At 39.5% G+C, this 26,867-nt stretch overlaps 1 protein-coding gene across 1 annotated transcript in view; it reads right to left on the bottom strand.

The window, feature by feature from the left end:
• The window catches only part of TRHR (thyrotropin releasing hormone receptor), a 344,936-nt gene that overhangs the window by 93,527 nt on the left and 224,542 nt on the right, over nucleotides 1-26,867 (bottom strand). The window contains exon 4 of the mRNA XM_027131608.1: nucleotides 19,233-19,398. The gene's annotated coding sequence lies outside the window, so the exon portion shown is untranslated. The remainder of the gene's footprint in view (nucleotides 1-19,232; nucleotides 19,399-26,867) is intronic.

The raw sequence follows: 26,867 nt of genomic DNA, 5'->3' as shown, positions 1-26,867 counted from the left end.
AGGTAATTCAAGGGGTAAATGCATATAATGGGCTGATCAGAGATAGTACACATATTTCTTGGTTTAGGTAAAGTTTCCTACGAGAGGCAGGAATGAGAGAGTATTAGCACAATTCTGCTTGTCATGTTAATAAGATTCTAAAACAACTCAACTTTTTTGATACATTGTGTTTCTATGAAGAGATAGTATGTTTGTGAGTTATATTGCACATTGAGACCAATGCACACCCTGGACCACATACCCTTTCTTGTGTGCCAGGGATCAGTTTCTCAATGACTTTTGGGAATTTCCACCTAGATATCCTGAAGATATCTCGAATTCTATACTCTAAAACAGAAACTAACATACTTGTCCCCAATCTTATCTCTCACACCTCCTATTCCAGTTAATGTCATTTGTATATTTATCCAGTCTCCCAAGCTACAAACCTTAAACTTAGTCACAGTTTTTTCCCCTTTTCCACATGCATCTAATTGGTCATAAACGTTTACTTCATTGTTACAATTATTATTATTTTTTGCGGTACGCGGGCCTCTCACTGTTGTGGCCTCTCCCGTTGCGGAGCACAGGCTCCGGACACGCAGGCTCAGTGGCCATGGCTCACGGGCGCAGCCGCTCCGCGGCATGTGGGATTTTCCCAAACCGAGGTACGAACCTGTGTCCGCTGCATCGGCAGGCGGACTCGCAACCACTGCGCCACCAAGAAAGCCCGAAAGATTGTGTTTTTAAAGACTATTTGCGTAGTCAATATGGAGACATGATGGTGACGTTTTAAATGAGGTTATGCAGGGTTATGCAGATTCAAACTGGTGAAAGAATTTTTCTCAAAAGGTATTAATTTAAAGATGGATAGGGCTTCCCTGGTGACGCAGTGGTTGAGAGTCCGCCTGCCGATGCAGGGGACATCGTGCCCTGGTCCGGGAAGACCCACATGCCGCGGAGCGGCTGCGCCCGTGAGCCATGGCCGCTGAGCCTGCGCGTCCGGAGCCTCTGCTCCGCAACGGGAGAGGCCACAACAGTGAGAGGCCCGCGTATCGCAAAAAAAACCCCAAACAATCTTTCTCTAATATTATTTTGATCTGCCAGTTGTATAGCTCTACCTTTTCTATTATAGTTTAAAATAGTTACAGGCATAATTACCTCCAACTTCATTTGTATTCTCTTAGTGTTTAAGACAGTGTAAATAATTGTGGTTGAGAATTTAAGTTTTTAGGCTTTAAAATTCCATTAGCTTTACTTAGTGAAGAGTGCTATGAGATTCTGAATACCAGTTTTAAAGTTGTTATTCTGATTTTTTAATGCTTTATATGAGAGAGTTTAAAGTTAAAACATTAAGTTTTTAAATTTTTCATGAATATTTTAAAAACCACATTTTTTAAAGTATGGATTTTATTTCATACTTTGGTGCTTATTCTATTTGTCTCTCATGCAATGTATTTCATTAGAAAATCAGGGAAAGGTTTCCTTGACAACCATAAACATAGATAAGTGCTTTTAATCTTGAGGTATGTGTTGCAACAGTGATTTTTTTGTGTGTTAATGATTGATTTAATGCCATGTGAAAGTCTGTGTGTTTTCAATATGGGAGTTTACTTGGAAAACAAGTCTACAGAACCCCTGACTGTCATATTATTTTGCATAATGTGTTCTATCATTATAAGGGGTTAGCTTTTAAATGGCTTCAAAAACAAATATTGGACATTAAACCAAAGTAAATGAGCTGTGGATCAAGAAAGAATGCGCAATTTCCTTTATTTTCAAATAGAATTAATTTTTTTCTTATATTCTGCTCCAGAGTACATTTTGAAGGACTGAACTTAGATTTTATTTATAGTTTAATTTTGAACTTTTAATCAAACATCTCCAACAGTAAGATTATACAATGATAGAATCATCTGCCTCTGGAGGTACTGAGTTCCCATCATTATAGAACTTGAAGGACAAGATTGAATTTTTAGCACAGCAGATGTGGTGGTGCAGAATCCTGGTACACAGTGCTCATAAAAAGTAATGGTAAAAATGATGGCGGTGATGGTGATAGCAGTAATGTATAGTATTTATCATTATTACTATAGTTAATAATGGGATGATTATATATTTATTATTATAAATAATAATGAGATAGTGTATTGTAAATTCAAACATACGATAGATGGCCAGATTGCATGTAAATTAGGAATATTTCCACACCTTAGATTTACCGTTAAATTCTTCTTTCTAGATTACTTTAAATCAATGTTAATATATGAAACACTTTAAATAAACTCATATTCTAAACAGAGGAATTATCTTTTAAACTAATATTAATAAATATTATGCACAGAACTAGTGCTGCAGTCATTCTGTAAGCGTCAGATTGTCCCATATATCAAGGCTTTGACCTAACTTGAGGAGTGATGGGACAAATTATTTTCCTGGTGCTGTTTGCTGTTCCAGCAATAGGATTGAATTGACTTTGTTCACTATACAATTTGGGTATATAGTCTCAGCATGGGACCCAGAGGTTTGTAAATATTTTCTTTTAAGGGTACAGATTACTTATTTACATTCTTTCTAACTTGAGGTAAAAGCCACTATTATAAAAGGATTGTGGCACATTAAGAAATGAGCTTCTCAGTTCCAGCAATGCCTGACTCTGACCTGACACTGTCAGCTGCTAAGGGAAAGTATACAATAGATGCTGTGTCTGCCCTTGCTTCTAGAGGCCACCTTGTTCCTAATAAGTCCTTTGGAAATTTTATTGTATTGGGAATTTTATTTTACTTAGAGTGGAACGTGTACGTGGCCTCTAGCCACGAATCAATCTATCTATCCTCTACCTACCATATATATATTAGTTTTTAGTTATAAACCCTATTTTATTTTATTCTTTTAAAAGTATTATTCTGAGAAAGGGAGTATAGGCTATGTCCAAGGGGATCCAGGAAACAAAACAAAAAAAGAATCAAGAAATCTTGAATGAGACAAAATTTAAAGATCAAGAAACATACAATTTAGCTTCAAATCGGGGCCTCCTTTCTTCTCTTTCAATTATTAAATAGAATTTGAACTGAACCTTCAGAAATTTCTTTGTATTGTTGCAATCTTTTCAAATCTGTTGTCATTCCTGTTCCTAAAATCCCACAGCGTTATGTTATTCTAGAACTTTGGGACTCAGTCTCTAGAAGAAGCAAAGTTGTCTGAGGACTTCAAAATATTTAAACTCATAGAGATCTGTTATATGTATATTCTTTAAAATAATGTGGTATTGGGGAATTTTAACTTAATTGCTCTATCTTAAAACACAAAAAATAGCATAATATCTTTTTCAGAATAGTACAATAAGAATAGAGGGCTCTCTGCTAGAGAGTATGAAATCAAAAGCATCACATTTTATATTAAAACCCCTAAAAATCTAGTCATTTCCAAAAACCATTTCTGGCAAACCTTTATTGCTTAATTATTCATTAAGGTCTTTGTGTAGTAGATAAACTTCTGAAGCAGAAATTTTAAAATATGATTTAATAGGAAGAGTTAGCAGAGTATCTGAGAATTTCTGTTTTTTATTATAAACCTTTATTTGACTTTTTGTCTGCCCAATGTTTTAAATTGAAAAATAGCACAATGGGAAATCAGTAGCTCAGAGTTATAGGAAAGAGAGAGGCACTTTGTGGTGTGCATCCTATAAAACATAGGTTCTTGGTACTTACTTTTTGCATTGTGCTCTAGCTGTTTCCTACTTTTAGTCTCCTCCTCCTTTTAGTTCAATGATAAGGCATCCCTGAACATAGGGCAAAGTCCTCATTCATCCCCCAGCATGAGATTCTCCTTGCTTGTTGTAAGATCCCATTTGCCTGGCTTATTGCTGCATATGAGCAGTTTAAATGGCAGCTCAATGGCAATTGTCTATCACATTGATGGGATTATGGAGGAAATGAATCCAGCCCTGTGTGCAGTCTGGGACATGGCACTGTATCAGTACCGGCTCATTGATTTGTGGACTGCCATTAGAATAACAAACAATAGAAATTACACTATGAGAAAAACTAGATTTACACTATGAGAAAAAATATGCACTGCATATATTCCTTTCTTGGTAGAAATGTTCCAGCACTGATGAAAAAAGCTTCTTAACTATCTTTTCATTTCACAATTGATAATGTGACTTGAGATAATCACCTAAAACTTGAATTGTGGATCATTATAGTTGTGACTGGATTTCTGTTAACTATTGTTGAATATAACTCTGGTCTTTAAAAAAACAAAACAAAACTCAATCAATACTGAAAAAGAATTGCCAAACATTATCCAGACTCCCATTATGATTTTTATGAGCATATCACCGGTGGCCAAGTTGTTTTTAAAAGTTATTTTTCTTTGCCCCAGTGGTCTCTAGAGTTTGAGATGTCTCTCATTAGTGATAAATCCATTTTGACCTTGTGCAAAGTTAGTGCCGAAGCATAAAGTAGAGCTCCATGTTTCAAGGTCTATCCTTTGCTCAACAACACAACCACAAAATATACTGCAAATGATAAACTATATGAAATGAAAGTGTCAATAGTTATCTGGCCATTTTCATTCCAGTCTAGATGGTACAAAACACAGAAATTCATTATTATTGCAGAGAACTCAATTTTTTTAGAAGACCTTCAGGGAACCAAGGTCATGGTATGATTTAAACTGCGTGTATGTGTATCATGGTTTCAACTCATTTAAAAGAAGCTTTGTCTACACGACCTTAGTCAGAAAATAAAAAATTAGAAATTAACAAATGTGCTTTATTTCTCTTTTTTAGGAATTACAACGAAGATCTAACAAGCTGCTCACTGAGTCTAAAACTGTCCCTCAGCAGAGAAACCACTTTTATCAGCAATTATTTTGTTTTAAATGTATTGGTTTATTAAGCTTATCTTATTTAAGAATTACAATTCTACTGCAGATATTAGCAGGGTATAATTTGATTTTTGCAAACATATTTTGTCAGAGTTAATTGTAGAAATTGATTTTGCAGATAAACCAGTACAAAAGAGAAGCTTCGAGGGAAACTAACAATTAACGTTTCATGTTCCTCTTTATTTTAATACTGTACTTTGAAACCACATTTTGTTAAAATTAAACTATTTTCTTTTTGCTCAGAGTAGTGTGGGTAGACTAAAGTTGTAATTTCTGAAGAGTGATGAGATCATTTTTGTTTAGAAAATATGTGAATTAAAAATAGCAAATATTGGGCTTCTCTGGTGGCGCAGTGGTTGAGAGTCTGCCTGCCGATGCAGGGGTCATGGGTTCGTGCCCCAGTCCGGGAAGATCCTATATGCCGCGGAGCGGCTGGGCCTGTGAGCCATGGCTGCTGGGCCTGCACGTCCGGAACCTGTGCTCCGCAACGGGAGAGGCCACAACAGTGAGAGGCCCGCGTACCACAAAAAAAAAAAAAAAAAGCAAATATTCTGCAGCCACCTAAAAGCTAATTTTTCACAAGCTCTTCATTAGGTACATGTTTTAAACTAGGATTTTAATAGCTAGGATTGAAGTTATGATAGGGTAAAAAAAACAGTGAATTTCATTTACAGACTAATTGTGTGTGTGTGTGTGTGTGTGTGTGTGTTTTCTTACGGCCCTATGACTTTCTTCTGCTAACCATAGGACATAATTTGTCTTGGTAGTCATCGTTCACTTTTTACTAGGTCTAGAATAAGAATATGTTGTGCGTGATTGAGCAATGCTATTATTCTAAACCAATAAATAAGTTTCAATATGCTACTTACAGTTTGTTTCTACAACTCACATTAATAAAAGGCTGAAGAAGCACAAGGATATTATGAAGTGCTTTGCCATGTAGAATTGCAAATTCAATGTCAAATTTTAATATTTAAAGTTGCTAAACTTTATATATTTAGAACTTGGAGCTTGCTTATACTTTAATAATTAAGTTAAATTTAGGACTAGCTGTAGCTCTATTTTTCAATAGCACAGAGAAACAGTTTACAAAAAAAGAAAAACAGTTTTAGTCTTACTAGTCTTACTAATGTTTTTATCACACTTCATTTGAGAAGGGCATGGTGGGAAATTTGTTGGTTATTTCTCAGAAGATGTCTTTGAGGTAGATGGGGAGGTAAATACTACTTTTTTTGTAAATGGAGAAATGTAGTTTAGCTGACTTTCCAAAGCTCCTTTGGAAGCAGAAGTGCACAGGGCATGAAGCTTGAGTTCCTGACGCATCTACCTTGTAAACAGCACATCTCCACACTCATCAGTCTGCTCACCTTTCACACCAGCTAAGCACTGAGAACCTTGGTTTCTCAACTGACAAAGGGCCGAGAAGTTCTGCACTGCCGGGTCTCAAGAAGAAGTTTCTAGGACGTTCCCCACCCCCATACTTCTGCCCTTGATCTGCTTACTCTTTTCTTCACACTCATACCATTTGCCTTTGACAAGGGAGAGAAAATCTGTTTGGAAAGGGATTTTAGACACATCAGCACTGATAGCTGTCAATAGTGATAGAGTTTCAGAGTTACCCATTTGCTTATTTCTTAGCATGGGTTTTCAACTAAATAGAAAACGTTGTCTGGGTAGTCATATCTATGTAGTCTGACAAATTCAGCCCACTCTATTATTTATTATTATTAGTAGTAGTAATTATCCCGGAATAATTCTGTTGTTCTCTTTTCCCTCTATATCTCTATGTACTAAGTAAGAGTGAACGAGCTAAATGGGAGCTACAGGTTCTTCCTCCCTGAGGACCAGATAGTAACCAGGTAAAGAGTGAGGTCCATCTACCTTCAGGTCCCATCTGAGTCAGGTATTTTTGCCTCAGAGAATAGGAACTCATGGTTCTTAATTTGGAACTTTTATGGAAATAATTTCAGTTAAAAATAACAGAAGGAAAGCAAAGTAAGGTGCTCATGAAATTTAGGTTAATAGTTCAATTAAAAATATACATTTAATTGCAGAGACCTTTAAAGATAAGTACAGGGGGCTTCCCTGGTGGCGCAGTGGTTGAGAGTCCGCCTGCCGATGCACGGGACACGGGTTCGTGCCCCGTTCTGGGAGGATCCCACATGCCGCTGAGCGGCTGGGCCCGTGAGCCGTGGCCGCTGAGTCTGCGCGTCCGGAGCCTGTGCTCCGCAATGGGAGAGGCCACAACAGTGAGAGGCACGCGTACCGCAAAAAAAAAAAAAAAAAAAAAAGTACATATTTTTGAGTTAGTTTATTCATTGGTCATTGGTCCCAAGGTAGTTCTATTGTTCAGTGGTTTAGAGAGCCAGGTTCTTTCTCACACTATCTTAAAATCCCTTGGGGCTTAATTTGTTGTGCTCTCTCCATGGGTACCATTTTTCCCTATTGATGCTGCCCTTATACTTGGTTGTCATCTCTTTGAGCATCTCTTGTATTTTAGAAAAAAATTGTTAAGTCTCTGAGTACCTTACAAATCAGGTTTTACTACTACTAGCAGGATTTGTTGCACTTAGTAAAAAGTCTAGTTATTTCCTAATTTTCTCTTTTAAAACCAAGCTACTGATGCTGTTTGTCCCTTAACTGTTACACATCTTACTGCTCTTTATTCGGCTGAGACGCCCTTGCACTAATTATTTCGGTTTTCCATTCTTGGCTTGTTTTCTGGCTCTGTTCCGGGAGTTACTTACATTCCTCTCAATTGGGTGGTAGTATTTGGACTTACAGGTGGTGCCCCCAGAAGGAGGGGCCTTAGGAAACAAAGCAAAATACCTCTTGGTGGCACTTGAGGGCTCTTCTGTTTTGGGGAAGTAACTGTACATCAAAACGCGCAATGACAGAAGTTCCATCACTGCACATAATCCACTGCACATTATATGGGGTTTCATAAATATTTAGCTATATCTAGAAGACGAGAAATGTTACTCATTCTTTCAAAATTCCACCCATTTTCTGCCTGTGGTAAGCAAAACAGTCTGAGACATATGTTTTTTTGTGGGGATTTATGTATGTGTGTATGTTCTTTTTTCTTATGGTTACAACACTCTAATTTTGCTTCGAGGATCTTTCTTTCCTGACCACCTAGAGTGTGGGTGAAACTGCAGTCAAGGACACTGGTGTGTCTGTGTGGCCAGTGGGCTGGGAGAGCTTCCCGGAGGACACAATTGACTCAGTGTTTTTCAAAGCTGGTGAGCATAGGCGATAGGATGTCAATAAAAGGGTTTCTCTCCTCAGGCTCCATGGGCTCAGATCTTTTCAGGATTTTCTCCCTAAATCCACCCTGCCTCTCTTGTCTGCTGTTTGTTGGTGAGCCAATGCTTCAGATCTGGTTGCTGCCCTCTACTCGTCTCTTGTGTTTAACTCTTCTCAGTGTTCCTTGTAAGCTTGTGCTTGTCCGCAATTCAACTGTAGTCCCCATTTTCACTCTGCTCCAGAGTCAGTGTTAACTGCCAGTGTATCAGCTGGGCCAGCCCATCCTCTAGTCCCTTGCTTTTTCAAGATAGGTGGTCAGTGCAGGTTATAGTTGAAGAAGAAGGAGCTAGCCAGTTAGAAGTGAAGAGGGGGCCATATTCTGGTTCTTGGAAATGATTTAACCTATTGAATGAGTTCCATATGTTGAACTCCTTTTTTCTGTTTAAAAATTCTCTCTGGACACATGTTTCTCTTCTGGTGTTATGGACTCTGAAGTAAGAACCACAGGGTCACACAAACCTAGGGAACATTGCTTAGTTCCCTCCAACTCATGACTGTGCTGTCACTGCCCAGTCAATATTCTCTCTTGCCTACTTTGGATACAACACAATCTGACACTTATTAAATGTACTACAAAGAAAAAGGTGTTCTTTGTTTTTTATTGGTCTACCTATAATTCTTTGCACACTATCAAAGACACCTTAATCATATCTCAATCAACAGCTATGCCTTTGATACATATTGTTTTTTTAATGTTTTCTAATTCATTTTATGCTTTATTTTTCCTTTATATTAAAAGGATTTTTCAATGAGTCAATCTATCGACTATTTTGAAAGAACACTTGTGGTAGTTTATTCTTTCTTTTGATCTGTCCAGCCTTTCTTTGGGGAACCACTTTCTTCCTTTATCAGTCCCTGTAGTTCTACTCAGGTTGACACCACCCTTAGCAGTTGGGGTCCAAAATGAGCCAGGTTTGGCCATCAGGGCATCAACTTTCCATTAGCCACAGTGATTGGTTCAGGGATAGGCATATGACAAAAACCAAGCAGATCAGTGTAAATCTGAGGGATTTGGCTTGAGTTTCTAGAGAAAGTCCCATCCTTTCCAATTGGTGTTTGCTAAGCTGGTAGGCTATCAGCCTGAAGCTTCTGGTCATCATTTTAGCCATGCCATGCGGTGAACCTAAGAATAAAGCTCACACATAGAAGAGCAGAGATGTAAGACCTAGAGGGAGAAGTAACTCAAGGACAAAATTTGAGGTCACAATTCAGCTAAGTTTGAAGCCTTATCACTTCCCCATCCCCAGATTTGTAGGCCAATATTTTATTAAGCTAGTAGACAAAAAGAAAATATCATTAACTTTATTGGAGAGGCAATCCAAGAAATTGAGTAACTATTGCTTCTCCCAAAGAAATGTAGTGTGGGTTTTTTTTTTTTTCCTTTCAATTTTTTCTGCTGATTGTCTATAGTCTTTTAATTTAATGGGGAAATCACTACACCTTCTTTATATAGTATTTAGTGCTAGGTTTTCAAATATGTGAAATAGAAAAAATACTATAATCCAGGACTGCCACCTGCTCAACATGATTTTCATATCTTTTCTCTCAGATTATCACCTGTGTGTGAGATCTTCCTGACTGTAGCAAAGAGAGTTTCCATCCTCTTATGATAAAGAGAAGAAATTTAGAAGCAAAGAATGTTCCAGATCTGTTGCAGGTTCATGAGACCTTGCTCTGTTGTGCTGTTTTAAGTCATAGTATATATTTATTAATGTGAATATATACCATAGGAATCTTCCATCATAATATCCATGCATATCCTGGGTTTATTTACTTATTGTATGATTTTAGGAGTGTGATAAAGGAGTGTTCGCACAAGTATATAACTCCTTGCCAGCTCTGCCTCAGTATCTAATATTCTAACAAGAGAGGGTCATTCTAGTGGGTTGGAACTCTCTGTCTTCTGCTGTGTCCTAGGAAACATGCAAGGATAGCTGTAATAAATGAACTCACTATTCAGCCATCAATATGGCTTGGATTAATATATGAGATTATTTTTCTACCAGTGTAGAGAGAACCTGATTTTGAGAGGGAGGTCAAAAGACAGGTAGGTTTTGAAAGCGTCAGAGCACCAATTTTATTTTAAGTGGCATAACTGTGTTTCAATGAGTTCAGGACAAAACATCTTGAAAGAGGAGGCTGTTGGGGAGTAGAAGAACTGAAGTTGAACTTTTAAAATTTAGTTTAAAATTTTTGATATGATCTGCCACATACCCATTGTATGACCTTGGGAATATACGTAACATTACTGAATCTCAGTTTCTTAATTTATGAAGTGTAAATAACCAGAGTTGTGGTGTGAGGATTAAGTGGGAGCACACTACATCTGGCATATGTAAGCATCTAGGAATTACTGAGAAAAAAAGAAAGAAAGCAAAATTGTACATTACAAAAAGCAAGGCTTACGGAGCTACATAAAACAGAATTCATATCCATCCCCTACTAGCTGAGTGACCTTAGATTTGGGCTTCAGTTTCCACATTTGACTAATGAAGAATGTAACCTTTACCATAAAGAGTTATTGTAATGATTAAATGAGGTGATACACATTTAGCCTCTGGCACAGTGTCTACTTCTTGGTATGACTCCCGCTGAAGCTGAGTCAACTTGAATTCCACTGGAAACCCAGAGCACAAGTGGCTTTTTTTTTTAAATCAAAATGTAAATTTCAACTGTCTTCCAGTAATACTGTTAAAGTGAAATTGTGTAGGAAGTAATCAACTATGTGTCTGTGCCTGTGACTCCCTACCATTAATCAGTACATACTTAAATTTACAAAATTGAGTTTATTTGGTTGCCAGGCAACCTGCCTTACACAAGATGTAATTCCAGACAACTTTTCCATTTTGTGTTTTTGCTACCTTGTTTTTGTTTGATCTACTGAAACGTAATGCTAAGTCATACCACTCAGAAGTCACTTTTTTTTTTTTTTTTTTTGCGGTATGCGGGCCTCTCGCTGTTGTGGCCTCTCCCGTTGCGGAGCACAGGCTCTGGATGCAGGCTCAGCGGCCACGGCTCACGGGCCCAGCCGCTCCGCGGCATGTGGGATCTTCCCAGACCGGGCACGAAACCGTGTCCCCTGCATCGGCAGGAGGACTCTCAACCACTGCACCACCTGGGAAGCCCCAGAAGTCACTTTTAAGAAAAGAATATTCCTTGATTTCTATTTAAGTTAACTCCAAGTTGACACATGGACTTGAAAGGTGGTTTGGAATTCCAAGCACATCTGCCCATTGAAACAATATTAGCCATGGTGATTAGGTCTCCAGGTCAGCCAGAAGGAAAAAAAATAAATAAATTCATGCAACTCACAAGGTCCCTGAGCTGTAGGATTAATAGTAGTAGTCTGAAGGCTGCATTCTAGAAAGAAAGGACCTTGACCCTTGGAGGCAGTGTCAGCTCAGGAACATTTTTAGAACAAGTGAAGTTTGTATTTAGCCCTTTCACATTTTCCGTTCGGCACTCCTCAAGACTGCTTAATCTTTCTTTTCCCAGGCCTCATACCACACTACCTTTTAATAAAATACTCCATATAATTCTACTAAATTTCCATCCGTTCTCTGTCCCTCCCACTAAAGCCATCATGCTTTAGATTAACTCAACTTTCCTTCATCTCCAACTCAAACTCATTCCCTCAGTGCCACTATTTCCAACTAGGGAGAATCAAGAGGTTCTTTACGTCTTTAGAGGACAATTATTCTCCCAAATTAACACCTAATAAGTGGAATTTTAGGACATATAAAGATAAAGGCAAAACAAAAGACAGGCTGTGTGTCTCTGTGTGCAGATCTTCTGCCTAAGGTCATTCAGGTTCAAGGTTGGGGGGACCAGAGGAGTTACAAGTCAGGGATGAAATCCAGTCTCCATTCTCTTGGCCAAGACTTGCACCCAGGTGCTGAGTGACTTCAGATAGGAGACACCTTTTTCTAATTTGTTTGAAGGCGTGGGAAGGTCTAGCAGTGGCCCTATGTGTGGGCAAGCTAATTTGGGACAAAGGATAGACTGTCCGGAGGTCAGCTCTGCACCGGAGAGCATAACCTGGAGGTGCCACTTCCGCTTTAACCAGCTAGTTTCCAATTTATAAAATCTTTAAATGTTCAAATTTCTTTTCCCCTCTGGAATGGATTCTTGGCAGCATAGCACTGAGAGAAAACATGATGAAGATCACGTGTCGGTCTATCCTGGGCAGAGTCCCTCGATGATGAGAAAGAGGCGTTTTCTTCGGTGACGTCCTGTGCCCCCGGCGAGCAGACTTTTTTTCTGCTAGCTGCTATTGCCTAAGGCTATTTCCCAAACTCTTTAAACAGATTTTCATGGTTATTTATAAATGACTCTGCATGTACCTTTCCTCTTGTTTCTTGTCTCTGTCACTCTCTCCTTCTCTAGCCATAGTGAAGTACTTTCATTTACCCCCAAAACCAGGCATTCTCTTGCCTCTAGAGTCTAGACCTTTATATCCTATTCCCTTTATTGGGATCCCTTTCACACACTACTTTATCTGGCTAAATTCTATTTAGTTTTCAGATTAAATGTCACGTTGCCACGTCTGGGTTGTCTTGTCCATGTCCTTCATCTGTTATTAACTCCACTCAGGCAAGACTGGGTTAGGTGCTACCACCAGGAGATCTTAGAGCTTTATTACTTTTCATTTTAATGACTTGTTTTCCTAGAAAGACTGGAAGCTCTGTGAGGGAGCAGCCCACTCCCTTCTCACAGCTGTAACCCCAGCACATAATGTATCAGAGGTACTCAATGAATACTTGCTGAATGAATATTCGTATCACAGAAGTTGTACCTTTAGATCTACAAGTCTGTGCAGGAAAAACACCACCATCTGGATATGAGGCAATGTACCTAATCATGATTAGAAAATGGTCTGAATCAGTTATATTAGTGAAAGGCTATGCATGATTCAAGTCATTTCACCCTGCATGTCCAAAATCATTTAATTTGAAAAACACGTGAAAAGGTAAAAGAAGAATTAAGGGTCATTTGGAGATAGCAGTTGATTTGGTCAGGAAGAGGAAAAAAAAAATTGTAAGGCATTTGGTAAGGATAGGGGAGGGCGTGAGGGAGAAGAGTATCCCCACTCTCCACTGGTGTTTTTGGTCTATGAACAACACTTGGGAGTAAGCTGTTGCCAAAGCCCTAATCTCACTTTCACTCTTTTCTTTCTCTTCTCTGTTTGCAACAGCACACCCCAAGCTTTTTGGCACCAGGGACCGGTTTCGTGGAAGACAGTTTTCCACGGATGGTGGGGATGGGGGATGGTTTTGGGATGATTCAAGTGCATTACCTTTATTGTGCACTTTATTTCTATTATTATTACCTTGTAATATATAATGAAATAATTATACAACTCACCATAATGCAGAATCAGTGGGAGCCCTGAGCTCATTTTCACTTGCCACTCACTGATAGGGTTTGCTATGAGTCTGCAAGCATACTCACTGATAGGGTTTGCTATGAGTCTGCAAGCATACTCACTGATAGGGTTTGATATGAGTCTGCAAGCATACTCAATGATAGGGTTTGATTTATTATGGTCTCTGTGCAGTCAGACCTCTCTGCTAATGATAATCTGTACTTGCAGCCGCTCCCCAGCGCTAGCATCACCCCCTCAGCTCCACCTCAGATCATTAGGCATTAGATTCTCATAAGGAGAGTGCAATGCAGATCCCTCACATGTGCAGTTCACAGTAGGGTTCATGCTCCTATGAGAATCTAATGCCACCGATGATCTGACAGAAAGCGGAGCTCAGGCGGTGATGTGAGTGATGGGGAGGCTATAAATACAGATGAAGCTTCGCTGGCTCACCCGTGGCTCACCTCCTGCTCTGCAGCCCCGGTTCCTAACAGAACACTGACCAGTACTGGTCAGTTGGGACCAGTACTGGGGGTTGGGACCCCTGGTTTACCACACACTTGGAAATAACAAAATTGTATCAACCCCAAGGCAGAAAGCCAGTCTGTGCCATTCAAAACAAAATTTGAATGCATTTATCCTAACAGGAAGCCAGCAATTACAATGAAGATATTTATAGAAGAGAATGGGATCTGCATATATCTGGAAGCCTAATGTGCCTACCTTTTGCTCTGTGTTCTTCTGCCCTTTAAATGGAGAGACCAGGATCACAGTGTTAAACCTTTTGGCTTTATAATTCCATCAGAGATACATCCAGGAAGGATGTCATTCTATTTAATTCTTTTCTTTTTTAACCCTAAGAAAAGAGGAAACTGTCTGTATAGCTACTTTGGATTGTGAAGAAACCCCAAGGTTCAACAAGAAACATTGAGATTTCACCTAAAGACTTTTCTTTATTTAGGAGTCGGTTGGCAAACTGCTAGGCACCACAAGACAGCTTATCTGCATTCTAGCACGGGCTGTGACTCAAGTGTGTAACTCCAATCATGACTATGTGCATTTCCAGTGGTTGCGTCCCACTGGCGTTTTGTACAGTGCAGTTATATGGTAATTTCCCATGTACTCATGGATGCTGTCACACCAGTGCTCACTTTCCTGGGGCTGAAAGGCAAAGAGGGATTTTCCCCTCAATGCCTCTTGACAGAGGAAATAGATGAAAACAGAGCGCTACCTGTTTTCCTTGGTGGCACCAATTTTAAAGCAGCGTTATTTTAAAACAAAGAAACAGATGGAGAAGTTAAAGAAAATGAATCCTACATCTGCTATTTGGAAAGCACTTATGGGTAACTGCTGGGGTCTGAGTGATGTGAGGTGGGAAATAGGATGCAGATTTAATGAGATCCAGCCTAAGGGACCATTAGCGGAAGCCCAGAAAGGCAATAGTAGAGGGTTATTTTCATACCTTTTGATTTTGCTTGCTTGACATCTGTGAAATGACCGAAATTTCTTAGTCTAGTACTATGCGACGCATCCTGCCCCATTTCAATGGCATCCAGGGACACCAATATGCAAGAGCACAGAGGCAAATCAATGGCTGGGAACCTAATGCCTTTCCAGGACTAAAGGTCAGCCTGTTCCATTACAAAAGGGTTGACTGAGATGGCTGTAATACTCCCCTCAGCTCGGCTAAACTTTAGATAGATTTCTTCCTACTATAGCCCCCTGACCTTCCTTTTCTTAGAGCGTTTACTTTAGAAAACTTGCAATTATAAATTCTTTCTCTGCCCCTTTGAAATATATGAAAGTCTTCCCCAACTTTTTGCCAGATTTACAACCCAGGAATGTCTCTCTCAAGGACCTGGGAATCAGCTCTTTGAAATGGAAACTCCGAAGGCAACAGCACCCCTAACTCCCAGCTGTGTGGCAGGGTAGGAACCTAACTTCAATGGAGACCAATTAGGAAACACAGATGGCCTAATTACTGAGACATTTGCAAACTCAGGAATAACCTACCATGCTGGACACATCCCACTGATAAACCTTCTTCGCAGTCTTCCAGTAATTTTCCATTCACTCACCCAGGGCTTAAAAACTCTTCTGCCCCTTTTTTTTTTTTTTTTTTTTTTGCGGTAGGCGGGCCTCTCACTGCCGTGGCCTCTCCTGCCGCGGAGCACACGCTCCGGACGCTCAGGCCCAGCGGCCATGGCCCACGGGCCCAGCCGCGCCGCGGCCCGCGGGACGCTCCCAGACCGGGGCACGAACCCATGTCCCCCGCATCAGCAGGCGGACTCCCAACCACTGCGCCACCGGGGAAGCCCTCTTCTGCCCTGTCTTGACGGAGTTGAGTTCAGTCTCTCTCCCCTCTATCAATAGTCTTGAATAAAGCCTTCCTTGTCTATTTAACCTTGTCCAGTACAGTTTTACTTTGAAAGGGTCTAGTACAAAAAATTGTGGTGAGGATCTTGACAAACTGCGTGCATTCGTTTGCTGGGCAGCTGTAAAGAAAATGCCATAATAAAATAACAAAATCTCACAGTTCCAGGGGCTGGAAGTCCAAGATTGAGGTGTCAGAAGGGTTGGTTTTGAGATAGTCTGGGATCTGCGACCCTTTACCAGAGTACTTGGGATCTGGTAAAGTACTAGAGTGCTTGCACCTGGACAAACGTCTCCTGGAGCAACAGAATACAAAGAAACTATAAGGGACTAAAAATAACTGCACGCATGTGCAGTTGGGGCAATTCTATACAATAAGACACGAGAAGGCCACAAACCAGCTGGCATTCCTGAGGTGCTGAGAGCAAAAGCAGACACTGAGCCTGATCCCTGTACACAGTACCACCCAGGGGGTGGGCAGACCACCTAGGCTACACCTCCTGCCCAACCCAGGAGCCACCCCTGCTGTTGCCACGTTTAAGGAACAACCTCACGCCCCCATGCCCAGCAAGGGCACCTGTTACTTGTTCTCCCTCCCTCAGGATGCAGCACGAGTCCCAGTAAAGCCTTGCCTGAATTTCGCCTCTGGCCTCTTATCAGTTTCTGGTGATTAAAGAGTCCAGGGACCTGAGCTGGTAACAGTTTCTCCTGAGACCTCTCTCCTTGCCTTGCAGAGGGCCTCCTCCCTGTGTTTTCAAGTGGTCTTTCCTCTGGGCATGAGCATCCCTCCTGTTTCTTTCTGTGCCTAAATTTCCCATATAAGGATACCAGTCAGATTGGATTAGGATGGCTTCATTTTAACTTAATCACCTCTTAAAATGCCCTGTATCTCCAAATATAGTCACATTTTGAAGTACTGGGGATTAGGGCTTTGACATACAAATTCGGGGGGACACAATTCAGCCCCCATAGCACTGGAACTCTATTTCTGTTTCTCCTTCTGAGAGGGAATGACATCTAAAAGCTGCATTTTGTGAAATGGCTCCAATCATTTTGTGAAAACTTTTCTCCAGGATAACAACCATGCATATCATATTAGTTTCCTACCCTCAGTACCAAAAGAATAGTAGGTGAATATTCAATGCTTGCCGAATAAATGATATGGAGAGGGCTGGGGGGAGGGGAAGGCAGGACTACTCAACAGGGAATATGGTTTCAGAAGATGAAGATATTTGTTAACACAAGTTGGACTTTTGTTCCATTACATTACACATCACCTTGAAGTGCCAATCAGTATATCTCTTTTTTAAAATTCTCTAATTGTGTTGGAACTGACATATTACATTTTTTATTGCAAGTGAGAATCAAACAAATACCAACATTGAATTTAATGACAATGTTGATAACTCCAGTTTGGCGCTTCTCTTTGAATCGGCCATCATCCATCCACACACACATAAACCAACTTCTAAAAGACCCTGCCTAAGGCCACCCAAACAGTTCTTTGAAAGTGTTCCAAAAGACAGAACATAAAGCTGAGAAGAAAAGTTCCTTTTACAAGCCCACAAAAAATCCCCAGTATTATCTCAGACCACATTCTACTTTATCTTGGAAAATGCCAGAAATTGTAAAATCTGAATAGAACAATTCCATTAGTACAAGATATACACTTGTGGAAGGCGTGCTATGTTCTGTGACATTTGACTGCTAATTTAAAGGATTGATAAGAAGATCGCGAGCCAATGCATCTCATTAGTAGCCCACTGCCTGCCCCAAATTCATCGGTGTTCTCTAAAATAAAAATGTATAAATATAAGCAGAGGCATTTATGAATTGGGACTAAAAACTTTCAGAATGAGAAAGTTGTCCTTGGGAAAGGTGAGGTTAAAAGCCAATTTTTCTGTCGTCAAGCTGTTGGGTGAGCAAGTAAGTAAGGGAATTGTGTACTTGGCTAGTTACATGGAAGTTTTGCTGTCCCGATTAATTTTTTTTTTTTTGCGGTACGCGGGCCTCTCACCGCCGTGGCCTCTCCCGCCGCGGAACACAGGCTCCGGACGCTCAGGCTCAGCGGCCATGGCTCACCGGCCCAGCCGCTCCGCGGCATGTGGGATCTTCCCGGACCGGGGCACGAATCCGTGTCCCCTGCATCGGCAGGCGGACTCTCAACCACTGCGCCACCAGGGAAGCCCCCAATAAATTTTTGAATAGTATGTGTAAAGCTGTACTTCTTTCCTATCTGAATTTATTCTTATCATGCACGATTTAAGTATGTCCTTTTGTGGGTTTGTTTTTTTTAGTTTTCTAAATTTACCTGAGACACATTTTTAACCTTAAAGAAAGAGATTTTACAGATAGATTTTTTCCCAGAACTCTACAACTTTGCCCACACATACTCATTACTTAACTTTCCTGACCCCAGTGATTAATGTACTGATTCTGCATATCCATGCGATTCAAGTCACCAGGCCCCTGCTCTTATTCCTTTTTTGTGGTTTTTCTGTGGGTCTTCATTTCTCCCAAAATATTTCCAACCTCCCAAATCCTAACACAGGTCATTGACTTTTCTTTCCCTTATTATTTTTAGCTTTTATCTCATTCTTTCTTCCTTCTCCACTCATCTACTTTTTAGGGGGATTATTTGCCCACATACCAACCATTAATAATAATAATAATTACAGTGCGATTTACTTGGTATTTACTATGTACCAAGAACTAAGTACAATGTATGGATTAATTCATTTACTCTCCACAACAAACTTATGAGGTCACTGCCATTGATTGTTATCACATTTTACAGTTTAGGACTCTGAGGCACAGAGAGGTTAAGTAACTTGCTTAAACACAGGCAGTTAGTGGTAAAATCAGGATTTGAACCTAGGTAGTCAGGCTCCAGAGTCTATGACTAGTATGAGTAGTAGGAATATGAGTAGAAATGATGTATGATAACCCCACAGAAACTTTTCTAGCAATCCTCCATGCATTTTTCTTTCTTAGTCTATCTCTGGGTGATGAAGATCCAGGATAAGGATGCATAGCCCCAAGACTTGCATTAAACGGTTACACGAGTGAGATATTGGGGGTGAGAGATACTAAAAAAAATACAATGCCTTTAGCTTCCAAAACAAGTAAAACAGCTTGTTTTGTAGTTATTCAAGGAAGGACCCTAGATTTGAAATCATAAACCTGTTTGGTGGCAAATGGTGTTAATAAGAAGAAAATTTGGATGGCAAGGCTATTTTTTAAAATAAATACCCATCTCCAGAAATTCTTAGCCATATTTTCCTTTGAGACCGGGTTCTCAAAGTAGACCTACCTTAAGGTCATCGCAGGCAACCTCCTTTAAGCACACAGATGCCACTCTCCTCCTTTCAGAGACATAAAGGAGGGGTCCAGAGGTGATTCAGAGAGGAAGAGCTGGAGCTGCTGTAAGTTGAATTGTCTGCACACATTGGATCAGTTAGAACCATAAATGCAGTGAACTGCAAAAAACAAAGAACAAATGCAGGGGAAACTAAGATCAGATTGTTAGCATTATATATGTTTGGATTTAACTTTTAACAAGGTCTTTTGGCACTTTCATTGCTATACAAACTACGTTTTTATAAATTTATTTTAAATTAATTTTAAAAAATTTCTTATACATACACACACCTATGCAGTTTTACATGAATGTTTAAATACGATCCTTACGTATCCTTTTATTTTTTGCTTTGTTGTCTTTTCTGAGTGCCAGCATTTTTCTTTCCCTCTTTGTCCCCGTCATTTCTCCTACTCGACCCAAACTCTTACCCTTCCATTTTCTCCATGATTTAAAAATAATATGTAAATACACACATTCATATACTAGACAAATATATGTACATAATGATAAATCTACATATAAACTCATGTATAAATATATACACATATTATGCATATACAGTCAAACATATGCACATATATACATCTATAAATACATAAATATACACATATGTGTATTTATAGATGTATATATGTATATCACTTTCCTCCCGTCAAAGTCTGCCTCTTAGGTCATCAGTGCTAATTCCACCACTCTCTTATCCCTCTTTAATGGGTAGCCACCCATTACCCAAAGATCCCAGGTTCATCTCAGTCTCTCAGCTCCATATTCTCTGCAATTCTGTTCTCCCACTTGCCCTGTGCTCTCTGGAACTTAAGGTCCATCATCAACAAAGTCCACTCTCTTCCCATTCTTTTCTTTGACTCTTTCCTTCACCTGTATATATCAGTTTCCTATGTAACAAACTTCTACAAACTCAGTAACCTAAACAACAGAAATTTACTCTCTCAATTCTTGAGCCCAGAAATTTGAAATCAATATCACTGGGCTGAAATTAAAGTGTTAGCAGGACTGTGTTCATTCCAGAGGTTCTAGGGGAGAATCAATTCCTTGCCTCTTAAAGGTTCTGGTGGCTGCTGGCATTACTTGTCTTCTCACACCACTCCAAATTTCAAAGTAAGCATCTTCCAATCTCTCTGATCCATCTCCATACCACCTTCTCTTGGGATCTTCTCTTCTATTTGTGTTAAATCTCCCTCTGCCACTGTCTCTTATAAGGATACCTGTGATTGCAATTAGGACCCACGTGGATAATCCAGGATCATCGCCCACCTCAAGATCCCTAACTTAATCACATTTGCAGAGACCTTTTTTTTCTGAATGATTAGGTAACATTTACAGGTTCCAGTATTAGGAACCGATCTCTTTGCAACCACAAAAGCCAACCACAATCTGCTTTCTGTATCTCAAACCTGATTCTTCCCTGTGAAAACTGCTTCTTCTGCAGCACCCTCAGAGGGGGCTGGGTTTTGTTTATTTTTAATCTCCCATAGGCCAGAAGTAACTGTCTTCCTCGTTCCTGTCAATAGCACTGTCCCTCTCTCCTTCCAAAGGAATGCTAACCTTAAAGCTCATTCTTTCATACTAAACCATTCACTCCCACCCTGCCCTTTCAGCAGTCTTCTACAGACCCTCAAGCTACTCCTCAAGATTTTGTTACACAGCGTGCTCTCACTCCTCCCACGTGATTTCAATATCCATGTAAAGTGAGCTTGTTTTGCAGTCTTTTAACCTCCTCTCCTTTAATGATCTTGAAATTTCATTCTATCTCAGTTTTTCAGTTCTATGACTGTCTACTAGATCCTGTCAATAATAATAAAAAACTACATCCCTTTCACAGTCTTGAATTTTAAGCGCTCTACTCTCTGACCATTGCCTTCAATCTCTTCAGCTCATTCCCTTTAATACTCAAACTCCAAAAAAGCTTTGGTCTGTCTGGGACCTATAATTTCTTGAGCCTATCACCTGTCTTTATCCATCATCCCTTTTATGTCATACTTCCTCCCCCGCTTCACTCAGGGCCAATCTTTGTGTCACCCTACCCTGTTTATATTCAACACTACCTACTCCAGATGTGTCCCTAGGCTGCTGAATGCGGCTGGAGAAAAATCCTGGTTGTGCTCACTTAAATGTATAACCTCAACAAGAACATTAGTGCTGACAGGAAATCCTGCTGCATTTCTGTACTCATTCACTCTATCGCTCTCCTAGATATTTATTCCTTACTTTTTCCTCTCTCTTCAAACTTCCAGTACTTCCTTCCATGTTCACCCTCACACATCACCTCTGTGCCAACACCCAGAATCTGTACCATATACTCTGCTTTTCTCTTTGTTTATGATACAGGAAACGTTATGCACCTTCTAAGACCATTCCCTTCATCTGTGTACTAAAATCCATTTCCACTTATTCACTTTAGAACACCAGTCTAGCAACTGTCTCCTTATTCTTCCATCAACAATTTTCCTCTACCAGATTGTTTTCAACAGCATACAACCATTCTGAAATATCTACCATCTTAAAAGTCAACACGAAACAAAGCACCCCCTATCAGCTACTACTATATTACTGTATTATCATTTCTTTTCTTAAATCAAAACTCTCTTGCAAGATTTGACCATAGTTGTCTCTTATTTCCCCCATTTTCCCCTTCTGTCTTGAACACTCTTCAATCAGGTTTCCATCCCCATTACAATAAAAAAGTCTTGAAAAGATTACAAACGCATAAATTATTTCCATGTTACTAAAGCCAATGGCCTACTCTATCCAGCAGTAACTGTTGCCACTCCTCTTCTTGAACCACTTTCTTTATCTGGCTTCCTGGAACTTGCTCCCTTGTTTCTCTTCCTACTGCACTTACTAATCATTCTTCTTCAGTCACCCTTGTTGGCTGCTCCCCTACCCCTAAGGTTTGGCCTTTGTCTGGTCACTATTCTATAACCAATGCAGAGGATCAAATACAATGAATAAATATACGGGACACTTTTGGTTTTTGTTCTATTAAAATAGGGCCATATCATTCACAGTTTTCTATATAGCGCTATTTTTTTTTTTTTTTGAAGATGTTGGGGGTAGGAGTTTATTTATTTTTGCTGTATTGGGTCTTCGTTTCTGTGCGAGGGCTTTCTCTAGTTGCGGCAAGCGGAGGCCACTCTTCTCTTCATCGCGGTGCGCGGGCCTCTCACTATCACGGCCTCTCTTGTTGCGGAGCACAGACTGCAGACGCGCAGGCTCAGTAGCCGTGGCTCACGGGCCTAGTCGCTCCGCGGCATGTGGGATCCTCCCAGACCAACCCGTGTCCCCTGCATTAGCAGGCAGACTCCCAACCACTGCGCCACCAGGGAAGCCCTATATAGTGCTATTTTAATGCAACAACCCTTCGTGGAAATTCCTCTAAGTCAGTTGGTATAGCTCTAATTCATTCTTCCTAATGTCTGGATCATATTCTGTGGAGTAGATATGCAATAATTTATTAAACCATTTCCATCTTATGGGCACTTCTTTGTATGCAGTTCCCTTATACCTCATTTCCTCATTTCTTCATCTCCTCTTTTAAAATGAGAATAATAATATTTTTTATCTCACTAGGTGGTTGTGAAGATTAAATGAATTAGTGCATTAAAATAACATAGAAGAATGCCTAGCACAGAGCATGACTTGATAAGTATTATCTGTGTTCTTAATGGTAGTAGTAAATATTTGTTAAAATTGAGTTCTCAAGTCATTCTATGAAGCTACCACCACCCTGATAACAAAACCAGACAAAGACACTACCAAGAAAGAAAATTACAGGCCAATATCTTTGATGAATAGAGATGCAAAAATCCTCAACAAAATACTATCAAACTGAATCCAACAACACATAAAAAGGATCATACACCATCATTAAGTTGGATTCATCCCAGGGTCACAAGAATGACTCAACATATGCAAATCAACCAATGTGATACACCACATCAACAAAAGAAAAGACAAAACCCACATGATCATCTCAATAGATGCCGAAAAAGTATCTGAAAAAATTCAACATCCATTCATCATAAAAACTCTCGCCAGAGTGGGTATAGAGAGAACACATCTCAACATAATAAAAGCCATTTATGACAAACCCACAGTCAACATAATACTCAACAGTGAAAAGGTAAAAGGCTTCCTGCTAAAATCTGGAACAAGACAGGATGCCTACTCTCACAACTTCTATTCAACATAGTATTGGAAGTCCTAGCCACAGCAGTCACATGAGAAAAAGAAATAAAATGTATCCAAATTGGAAGGGAAGTGGTAAAATTGTCATTATGTGTAGATGGCATGATACTCTATATAGAAAACCCTAAAGACTCCACACAAAAACTATTAGAACTGATAAACGAATTCAGCAAGGTAGCAGGATACAAGATTAACATACAGAAATCTGCTGCATTTCTTTACATTAACAGTGAAATATCAGAAAGAGAAAGTAAAAAAACAATGCCTTTTAAAATCATGTAAAAAAAAAAAAAACCTGACCAATGAGGTGAAAGACTTATATGCCAAGGACTATAAAACACTGATAAAGAAAATTGAAGATGATTCAAAGAATTGGAAAGATATCCCATGCTCTTGAATTGAAAGAATTAATATTGTTAAAATTGCCATGATACCCAAAGCAATCCACAGAGTTAATATGATCACTATCAAATTACAATGACATTTTCCACAGAACTAGAACAAATAATCCTAAAATCTATATGGAACCATAAAAGACCCAGAATTGGCAAAGCAATCCTGAAGAAAAAGAACAAAGCTGGAGGCATAAACCTCCCAAACTTCAGACAATACTACAAAGCTACAGTAATCAAAACAGCCTAGGGGCTTCCCTGGTGGCGCAGTGGTTGAGAGTCCGCCTGCCGATGCAGGGGACACGGGTTCGTGCCCTGGTGCGGGAAGATCCCACATGCCGCAGAGCGGCTGGACTCGTGAGCCATGGCCACTGAGCCTGCGCGTCCGGAGCCTGTGCTCCGCAACGGGAGAGGCCGCAACAGTGAGAGGCCCGCGTACCGCTAAAAAACAAAACAAAACAAAAAAAACAGCATAGTATTGGCACAAAAACAGACATATGGATCACAGGAACAGAATAGACAGCCCAGAAATAAACCCACACACCTACACTCAATTAATCTTCATTAAAGAAGACAAGAATTTACCATGGGGAAAAGACAGTCTCTTCAATAAGTGGTGCTCGGAAAACGGGACAGCTACATGTAAAAGAATGAAATTAGAACATTCCCTAACATTATGCACAAAAATAAACTCAAAATGGATTGAAGACCTAAATGTAAGACTGGATGCTATAAAACTCCTAGAGGAAAATATAGGCAGCACACTCTTTGACATAAATAGCAACAATATCTTTTTGGATCTGTCTCCTAGAGTAATGGAAATAAAAGCAAAAATAAAAAAATGGGACCTAATTAAACTTAAAAGCTTTTGCACAGCAAAGGAAACCATAAACAAAATGAAAAGACAACCTATGAACTGGGAGAAAATATTTGTAAATGATGTGACTGACAAGGGATTAATTTCCAAAATATACAAACAGCTTATATAGCTCAATATCAAAAAAACAACCCAATAAAATATGGGCAGAAGACCTAAATAGACATTTCTCCAAAGAAGACATACAAATGGCCAATAGGCACAGGAAAAGATGTTCAACATTGCTAATTATTAGAGAAATGCAAATTAAAACTACAATGAGGTACCACCTCACACCAGTCAGAATGGCCATAATCAAAGTCTACAAATAATAAATGCTGGAGAGGGTGTGGAGAAAAGGGAACCCTCCTACATTGTTGGTGGTAATGTGAATTGGTACAGCCACTAGGGAGAATAGTATGGAGGTTCCTTAAAAAACTAAAAATAGAGTTGCCATATGATCCAGCAATCTCACTCCTGGGCATATGTCCAGAAAAGATGAAAACTCTTATTTGAAAAGATACATGCACCCCAATGTTCATAGCAGCACCACTTACAATAGCCAAGACATGGAAGCAACCTAAATATCCATCAACAGATGAGTGGCTAAAGAAGATGTGGTATGTACACACACACACACACACACACACACACACACACACACACACACACACAGGAATATTACTGAGCCTTAAAAAAGAGTGAAATAATGCCATTTGCAGCAACATGGATGAACCTAGAAATTATCACATTGGGTGGGCCAAAAGGTTTGAACGTTTTTTTCCATAAGATGGCTCTGGTAGCACTTAGTTGTCTTTAAGTTCATTTGAAACAATTTTGTTAGATTGTATGTGACAGCTGTCATATCAGTGTGCATTTAAAAAAAGACTTATCAAAATTGGTGAATTTTTGTGTAGACATTTTAATATTGAAGATGACGGAAAAAAGCAACGTTTTTGGCATATTATGCTTTATTATTTCAAGAAAGGTAAAAACGCAACTAAAATGCACAAAAAAATTCGTGCAGTGTATGGAGAAGGTGCTGTGACTGATTGAATGTGTCAAAAGTGGTTTGCGAAGTTTCATGCTCGAGATTTCTCGCTTGGACGATGCTCCACGGTCGGGTAGACCAGTTGAAGTTGATAGTGATCAAATCGAGACATCAGTTGAGAACAACAAATGTTACACCATGCAGGAGATAGCTGACATACTCAAAATATCCAAATCAAGTGTTGAAAATCATTTGCACCAGCTTGTTTATGTTCATCACTTTGATGTTTGGGTTCCGCATAAGTTAAGTGAAAAAAACCTTTTTGACCATATTTTCACAGTGATTCTCTACTTAAACGTAATGAAAACGTTCCGTTTTTAAGACAAATTCTGATGGGTGATGAAAAGTGGATACTGTACAATAATGTGGAATGGAAGAGATCATGGGGCAAGAGAAATGAACCACCACCAACCACACCACAGGCCGGTCTTCATCCAAAGAAGGTGATGTGTATATGATGGGATTGGAAGGCAGTCCTCTATTATGAGCTACTTCTGGAAAACTAAACGATTAATTCCAAGTACTGCTCCCAATTAGAACAACTGAAAGCAGCACTCAATGAAAAGCGTCCAGAATTAGTCAACAGGAAAAACATAATCTTCCATCAGGATAACGCAAAACCACATGTTTCTTTGATGACCAGGCAAAAACTGTTACAGCTTGGCTGAGAAGTTCTGATTCATCCACCGTATTCACCAGACATTGCACCTTCGGATTTCCATTTACTTCGGTCTTTACAAAATTCTCTTAATGGAAAAAATTTCAATTCCCTGGAAGACTGTAAAAGGCACCTGAAACAGTTCTTTGCTCAAAGAGATAAAAAGTTTTGGGAAGATGGAATTATGAAGTTGCCTGAAAGATGGCAGAAGGTAGTGGAAAAAAAAGGGTGAATATGTTGTTCAATAAAGTTCTTGGTGAAAATGAAAAATGTGTCTTTTATTTTTACTTAAAAAACCGAAGGCACTTTTTGGCCCACCCTATACTAAGTGAAGTAAGTCAGACAGAGAAAGACATATCATATCAAATATCATATCACTTAGATGTGGAATCTAAAAAAATCATACAAATGAATTTATTTATAA

Source organism: Aethalodelphis obliquidens, unplaced genomic scaffold, assembly GCF_003676395.1.
Source record: "Aethalodelphis obliquidens isolate GAN/ISIS:26980383/991018 unplaced genomic scaffold, ASM367639v1 scaffold39, whole genome shotgun sequence".
NCBI classification, from domain to species: domain Eukaryota; kingdom Metazoa; phylum Chordata; class Mammalia; order Artiodactyla; family Delphinidae; genus Aethalodelphis; species Aethalodelphis obliquidens.
The sequence above is the reverse complement of the archived record's forward strand: the minus strand, read 5'-3'. Positions and strand labels throughout refer to the sequence as shown.